This window comes from Myotis lucifugus, unplaced genomic scaffold, assembly GCF_000147115.1.
Source record: "Myotis lucifugus unplaced genomic scaffold, Myoluc2.0 scaffold_10, whole genome shotgun sequence".
Lineage (NCBI taxonomy): Eukaryota > Metazoa > Chordata > Mammalia > Chiroptera > Vespertilionidae > Myotis > Myotis lucifugus.
This window is the reverse complement of record NW_005871058.1, coordinates 8,874,603-8,883,164: the sequence shown is the minus strand read 5'-3', so window position 1 is coordinate 8,883,164 and position 8,562 is coordinate 8,874,603. Positions and strand designations below refer to the sequence as shown.

The 8,562-nt window shown below is 39.0% G+C and overlaps 1 protein-coding gene across 1 annotated transcript in view; it reads right to left on the bottom strand.

Moving 5' to 3' along the window:
* Positions 1–8,013, bottom strand: part of C3AR1 (complement C3a receptor 1) — a 16,177-nt gene extending 8,164 nt beyond the window's left edge. Inside the window, exon 1 of the mRNA XM_006084204.3 lies at positions 7,422–8,013. The gene's annotated coding sequence lies outside the window, so the exon portion shown is untranslated. The remainder of the gene's footprint in view (positions 1–7,421) is intronic.
* Between the last annotated feature and the right edge of the window lie 549 nt (positions 8,014–8,562).

The following is an 8,562-nucleotide window of genomic DNA, read 5'->3' as shown; positions in this document are numbered from 1 at the left end:
TTAAAATATATTAAAAAATAAAATAAAAGCCTCTACTGTGGCTGCCACTAGAAGATTCTGTGACAGGATAAACTGGGCTTGGGATGGGCAAGATTGCTCTAGGCAGCTCGCCGGTGGCAAGCACATGTCCAAGCAATGGAGGCACACTATGAAAACCACACACCGCCCAAATCCTGGTCCAAAACGCCCCGTAAGATTTTATTTGGGGGACTGTGAGATTCGGCATGTAAGTTTTGGCATAGCGGGGGCACCCCTCTTTATCCCTAGCCACTGGGGGTCACTGAGTCCCGAACAGAGTCTTTTCTAGTCATTGAGGGATGCCTCCTAGAATAAGCTTCAGCACAAGGAAGGGGCAGCAACCAGGCTGGGACACTGGCCATTGTTTTCTCCCTGCAAATGCCCGTGTGGAGTAACACCATGGGCAATTCAACCTCAACCCTTCCTAGGGACTCACCTCTGGCCTGCCTTTAACAGACTCTTAAGGCCCTCCATTTAGGAGACAGAATTAGACACAAGTGCCTATATATATATATTATTGGTTTTTTACAGAGAGGAAGGGAGAGAGATAGAGAGTTAGAAACATCGATGAGAGAGAAACATCGATCAGCTGCCTCCTGCACGCCCCCTACTGGGGATGTGCCCGCAACCCAGGTACATGCCCTTGACCGGAATCGAACCTGGGACCCCTCAGTCCGCAGGCCGACGCTCTATCCACTGAGCCAAACCGGTCAGGGCAGTGCCTCTTTTTTTATTGCAATACAGCATGGCCACACATTGTCTAATTTATTTTTTTAAATATATTTTTATTGATTTCAGAGAGGAAGGGAGAGGGAGAGAGAGATTGAAACATCAATGATGGGAGAGAATCATTGATTGGCTGCCTCCTGTATGCCCCACACTGGGGATCGAACCCACAACCCAGGCATGTGCCCTTGACTGGAATTGAACCTGGGACCCTTCAGTCCACAGGCCGATGCTCTATCCACTGAGCCAAACCAGCTAGGGCCCATGACTGTACATCAGGAGATCTGGCCCCAGGATGGCACTCTTAAGTATCCACCATTCTCCAATTGGATTTATACTGCCACTGCCTGGGCAAATGGTCCGAGATTCCCTATGTTCAGGGCTTCTTTGAGCTCCATCACCACCCTGAACTCTGCTTCTCCTGTCCTATTGTTTATGCCGCCACTCCCAGCCCCCTAAAACCACGCGAAACCCCTGATTTCGCCTTCTTGCCACCTCCCTTCCCAAAGAGCAACTTTCTTTACTACAAAAACTGCAAACACGTAACGGTCAGGCTATTATCAGAAACAGAACTCATTACCACACAATTTAGCATGTATCTCTAAGGAAAAATGTGGCAGTTTATTTTTTTTTAATTTTTTTAAAAGCATGTTTAATTTTGTTTGCCTTTTCACTTTCTTTTAAAAAAAAATATTTTATTGATTTTTTACAGAGAGGAAGGGAGAGGGATAGAGTTAGAAACATCGATGAGAGAAACATCGATCAGCTGCCTCCTGCACGCCCCTACTGGGGATGTGCCCGCAACCAAGGTACATGCCCTTGACCGGAATCAAACCTGGGACCCTTGCATCTGCAGGCCGACGCTCTATCCACTGAGCCAAACCAGTCAGGCAAAATGTGGCAGTTTTAAATCCAAGCTGCTGGAGGCCTGGGAGCACGCAGCGAGGCCTGCTCCCTCCTCTCCCCTCCCGCCTTTTCTCCAGCCTCATATGCCTATACATAATTTTCCAAAGTCTTTGTAACTTAAAAGCTTTGGAGCATTGCTGAGTTAAATGATAAATACCTAGATATTCTAAAATAGCATGAAATTCCAAAACATTACTGCTAGACAAGTTTAAGTTCACCTGATTATAGCTTTTGTTACAGAAACTCTATAAAGTAAATTTGGAGCAGTTGATGTAATGTCTAGTGCTTTGTTGAAGGTGTGTTTCTTGAAGTGAGTGTGTTTCAAGTGTGTTCATAAATGTCAATCTAAGAAATGCTGGTTTTTATGGTCTTCATGTATGTGTCTGTATGTTATATGTAATGTTTGGATGGCACTACTAGGGTATAATATTTTATTGGCCTACAGAAATTGAATACTTACATAAATTCAATAGAATCCTATGGTCTAGACAAAATATTTAATATCAAAACTGGTTTAAGTTTAATTAACAGCCTTTAAAATTGTTACCATTAAGCTATATACCTTTTGTGGATGAAAAGGAGCCACATGCTAATCTGACTAACTCAAGGAAGGCCTGCATGGTGGCCTTGCAAATTCATAGACCTAAAGTAACCACAAAGGATGGTCTGAAGTTAAAACCTTTTCATTAAAAAGCAGTTTATAATGGGTATTCATGCCCTAGGCCAGTACCTTCCCTGACAAAGATCAACTTCGATCTTTACTGAGCTTGTTGTCTTTTTGCATCTAAGATAACATAACTGTGAAATGTCAGGGTAACTTGTAACTTCCCTTTTTCTGACCGAGAAGGGCACAACAAATGGTGCCAGGGCGCAGATCACCAATTCCCTCAGTATTATTGTTGTTGTTATCTTATTAATTGTTGAGTGTTAATTATGCCCACCTATGTAAAAGAAGCACATGTCTATCATTTAACTTTTTATCCAATTCCAGAGGTTCCAGCCCCCCTTTACTTTTTCCAACCTCCCTAATCTATACCAACAAATTTCATGTAACCCACTTACATCTCCTCCTTTGATGGTTAATTTATAAAAATAGGTGTAAATCACCTTTCTCTGGAGCATTATCTCAATATGTTGAGATAATGGGCAATTGATGATAGTTTGATTCAAATAAACTCACAAAAATTTTTTAAGGTTTGAATGTTTCTTTTGTTAACATTTTGTTCTGCCTAGATTTACAAAAGATTTAAAATATAATATGTTGGTTAAGTATATATGACAACCTTCCCAAAGTTTAAATTTCAAAAGACTTTTTCAGCCCTAACTGGTTTGGCTCAGTGGATAGGGCGTCGGCCTGGGGACTGAAAGGTCCCAGGTTCGATTCCGGTCAAGGGTATGTACCTTGGTTGCGGGCACATCCCCAGTGGGGGGTGTGCAGGAGGCAGCTGATCGATGTTTCTCTCTCATCGATGTTTCTAACTTTCTATCCCTCTCCTTTCCTCTCTGTAAAAAATCAATAAAATATATATTTAAAAAAGAAAAAGACTTTTTCAACAGAGAAACAACTTTGAGCTATTCCACCGGCCCTGGAATACCTCAAGGATTCATTCTCTCTCCTAAATTTTTAAACTAATTAGGCCCATTTAATATGCTTGAAAAATTACATGGGAAGTTTTGCCAAGTAATAATACATATATATTTTTGTTAATATGAATATTCTAGAAATTTCAGTCTCCTCTAGGAAGGAACTTGCAAAGATTCAGAGTCAAGTTCAAAAGGAAATTTTCAGGAATAACAGGTTTCTTGTCAGTGACACTGGACAAGCCTAGAGTAATGTTTCCCTATGGGAAGCATCTGGCAGTAGTACTTCAGATGTTTGTAATCCACACATTGGGGCATTTATAAATTGTCTCCAGTGCTCAATACTTTTAAAACCTTGCATCTTGTTCGATATATATATATATATATATATATATATATATATATATATATTCTAAACTTTATATTGTTTTTTTATGTCATTTCATAATAATTATTATTTACCAAAAATTGTCTTATGTGATATCCTACAGAAAAGCAAGATTCTTTGTCAATTGTTTTATGGTCAAGTCTATAACAATGTCACTCAAGTTTGTCATTTACAGACCATCATTATTTTGCTCTGATGCATTTACAAATACATTAGTTAAGTCTTTGGAAAGATTCATAACAAGGATTCTGACTTACTCTAAATTATAGGTTTCTAAGCAGGTCAGGTCATCTCTTTAAAATATAAGAAAGCTTGTTTTCATTCCCTAGAACAATTTGATAAATTAGACCTTCATAAGCAATATGGGAGCTTTTATATTTTTCTCCCTATCTCATCACTCCAGAATTTGGTAATTCTTTTTTTTGTTTGTTTCCCTTCCTTTTTTTTTTATTGCTTAAAGTATTACAAAGGGTATTACATATGTCTCCTTTTTCCCCCGCCCTTGAGAATTTGGTAATTCTTAATGAGTAAGTCATGGCAATAAGTTTCTTTGCATGAATTCAATAAAACCAATTATGGTTTTATTAACTAAGACTTTGACTGGAATGTTATGTCTGAGAGAGACATGCTTAGACTCTGGGCATCACCAGAAAGCATTCTCAAAACGGATTGAAGCCAATCAAAAGTCACTTACAAGAAATGGCCTGCTACCTTGTTTGATCCCGTGGTTCATGGCAGTCTTTCCAGGTAAGGAACAAGGGTTGCTTTCCTGAGAGATGGCAAGGAAGGAACCTCAAGACATCATTGGGAATATCAAAAACTTGAGGGATTCACCCCATTCTACAGGTATTGCAGGCAAACTTGGTGGCAAGTAGGTGGCTCAGCATCTTTGCCCTAGAGGCTAATTAAGGCTCAATCTTGAGATTCCAACAAAGCAAATTTTTGAAAGCCTATATAATCAATTGCTATTCTTGTGTTCATGCAAACAATCAGGCCATATTGAAACTAAACTAAATACAGTAAATAAATTGGTCTTAATTTGGCTATTTAATAAAAATTAGGGTGATTTTAGGCGGGGGGGGGGGGGGAGAATGTGTTTCAATAGATTCCATATACACAGTCGCAATGTTAGACTCTAGTTCAGTTCATTATCTTCAAAGTTTAAACTAGACTCTGAATTTTTTCCTAGTTTTCATAAATATTTGGCTACAATCCTCCAAACTAATGTCTCTTTCCTTTCACCACACCATTTGTCATAATTCTTATTGTTCTAGCTTTCCCCAATAATACTAAAATTTATAAAACAGTTTGTCTCCACCAGGTTACAAGCCCCACTTGTACTCAGGAGATACCACCCATATATACCATCACAACCTCCTTTTATGCCCAGGCCTCATCTTCCCTCTGACAGAGAGCAAGGATTTTTGGCTCTAAAGGAAAATATCTCCACCTTCCAGCAGATAGTGTCTATAGAAGAGGCCTGATGCCCCCTTTTCTCTGAAAGAATTCAGGACCAAAAATCTTTATGGGGGGAAATGTTAGCCAGACCCACAGAATGTTAGACCCTCAGAGCAAGGACGATGGGCCAGATGCAGAAACTCACCTGGACAGAAAGCTCCAGATGCCTAGCAAGCAACAAAACTGGGAAAACAAGAACCTCGCTCCCAAGGTAACCAATCCTCCCCTTTCATATCACTAGTCAGGCAGTTTAGACCCCCTGACATTTTCTTGCCTAAAGATAACATCTAGGCCTCAGTTGTATTTCAGCTGCAGGCCCAGAAAAGCAGCAAAACTAGATAGATGACTCTGTGACTGCCTCAGGACCCAAATCACTCCTCAGGTTTCCTCAGCCTTGGGTATCATATATAAACTCAACCCAGCATCTTAATCAAACACTGACTGTAATTAATGGTTTGGCATGTGCTAGGGATCCCCCCCCCCCCCCCCCCCCACATTCCTTCTTAGCAGGAGACAGAGCTCTACTCAAAACATGGACGATCAACATGGACAGGAAGGACCCTGGGGTGTGTTTGTCACCACTCCAACTACTCTGAAGCTGGCAGGGGTAAAGCCCAGAATCCATCACACCAAAGTGAAGAGGGTGCCAGAGGGGAAAAATGGGTGACTGAACCCAGGGAACACCTCAAGGAGGGACCTATGTAGAATGATCCTTTCCATCTTGCCTAGTAGGACTTGGGACACCTATTGCTAATATACAGAATTATACTCATTCTATTCATTTTGGGAAGAAAGTCACATACAGGGACCTTTATGCCTTGGGACCCACTGTCCTGGAAAAGGATGTAGGATTGTTTTCTCTTAGGGTTGCTATAGTAGCTCCCTGTGGCGAATGTTGGACTTTTACTAGGTGTTCTAGTTATTGTTTTTCAGTCTCTAGTAACTACAATATGAATTGTTCTGATAATTTCACCCCTCCTTACAGCAATGGACGTACTAAGCTGCCAGCTGGTTGGTTTCTGATATGTGGGGTAATTTTATTCATACATGCCCCCCCCTTCACCTTTGGTATTGTTAACAAAGGGAAAGGTTCTGAGAGCTGCACAAACTGAAGTATTAAAGACTGACAAAAGCAAAATTCCAATATAAAGCAATTGAGTCATCCAGTGTGAGCTTTTTTAAATATCACATATTATCTGTCTTGAAATGAAGTATATATAAATCAGAGTTTTAAAGTCTTTCAGAATAAGATGACTTTTTATGATTCTTCAAGTGTTTTGACTATAAAATACCTCTACATTTAAGATAAATAGAGAGTAAACTGATGAACAAAAATAGACCCAGAGACATAGAAACAATGAGCAGACTGTCAAACCTCAGAGGGAAGTCAGAAAAGGGTGGAGGAGGAATAAGAGATCAACCAAAGGACTTGTATGCATGCATAACCGATGAACACAGACAGTAGCGGGGGAGGGCATGTGCTGGGGGTGGGAGTGGCGGGGGAGAAGTCAATGGGGGAAAAAGGAGACATATGTAATACTTTCAACAATAAAGAATTTTAAATAAAAAAATAGAGAATTTCTTTATTTTATTTTAAATACTGAGTTGACTGCAGTAACTAAAAAGATAAGTAAAATTTAAAACTAAAATTCAACTATGATAGGAAAAGTAGATTCCAGAATCAAATACTAATGATAGGAAAGGAGTCAGTAGCAAGAAGGAATAAGAAAAAGGATAAATAAAAATAAGAGAAATAGAATAAGAATATATATGCATATATATGTATATAACAATGTGTCTCTATATACTAGGCAATCAATGATTTGCAAAACAAAACTTTTGGAGAAAATGGAAATCAAAAGTCAGAAGGTGAATCATAGCTGATTTAAGAGAGGGGGGAAAATGACATAAAAATTCACTATTAGTTCAGAATGAATATATTAAAAGCAAAGATATATAGAATGTGGAATATTTAGAAGAAGAAAGGTGCACATGTAGAAAAAAGAAATGATGTATAAGTTGGGAAGGAATAAAGGGAAACAGAAGATAATGACCCTGCAATCATCATGTATAATAAGCAAAACAAACTAGGCTCAAGTCATCAAGTGGGTCTAGGGCAGCGGTTCTCATATTGTTTTTGTGATTAATCACTATGCTTTAATTATGTTCAATTTGTAACAATGAAAATACATCCTGCATATCAGATATTTACATTATAATTCATAACAGTAGCAAAATTACAGTTATGAAGTAGCAACGAAAATAATTTTATGGTTGGGGGTCACCACAACATGAGGAACTGTATTAAAGGGTCGCGGCATTAGGAAGGTTGAGGGTTTCTTACCAGAAAGCTGAGACAGTAGCTGAAGGCTTTAGCACGGATCTGGAGCCCTCCACCTCCTGTCTGTCACGTCCTCACACTTAATAGAGTCATGAAGTATGTTTAGGAAATTTGCTGAGCTCTTCCTCTTTCTTTTCTCTTTTCCTTTATGTTGATAAACTCCACATTTTTGACGACTATTTGACTTTACAGGAAGTGTTTCAAAATGAGTCATTTCTAAATGTTATCAGATAAGAAAAGTAATAAACAGAAGTGGGAGAGCACACTTCTCAGAAATTTTCTGCAGGACACAGCATTGTTAGGTAGAGAATACTCTGTTCATAAGCTACTCACTTTCTAAATGTTTGCTTTTGTTTTGTTTTAGAAATGCACCAAAATGACTCTATGGTATGTGAGGGTGAAGGTTGGGAATGGTTGGGAGGAATGACCTGCACAACACCATGTAATGAATCTCGAATAACATCTTTTAAATGCTAAACGTGTGTAAAGAAATGTGCCACGCCTACATCAGATAAATTAAACTATGTCCTTATTTCTTGAGATTCACAATCTAGTAGAAATATGCACCCATACACACAAAAAATTGTAATACAACTCAGGCTGTAATAATATAAATGTAGAAATAAAATAGTAGAGCATAAGTATATTTAAATAGGCAACAGTATATTTAGCCTGGGACAAGCTAGGAAAGTCTTAAGATAGAAATAAGATAAGGTAGAAATACGGTCTCCCCCCCTATTTATTTATTTATTGTTAATCCTTACCTGAGGATTTTTTCCATTGATTTTTTTTATCTCCTCTTACTGTGTCTTGTGATTTTCATTTTTTTTCTTTATTGATTAAACCATTACATATATGTCCTTATCCCCCCATTGCCCCTCCACTCCCCGCTTGTGCCCTCACCCCCCTAGTGTCTGTGTCCATTGGTTATGCTTATATGCATACATACAAGTCCTTTGGTTGATCTCTCCCCCTTCCCCGCACCCTCCCTTGCCTTCCCTCTGAGGTTTGACGGTCTGATCGATGCTTCTCTATCTCTGGATCTGTTTTTGTTCATCAGTTTATGTTGTTCATTATAATCCACAGATGAGTGAGATCATGTGATATTTATCTTTCTCTGACTGACTTATTTCGTTTAGCGTAA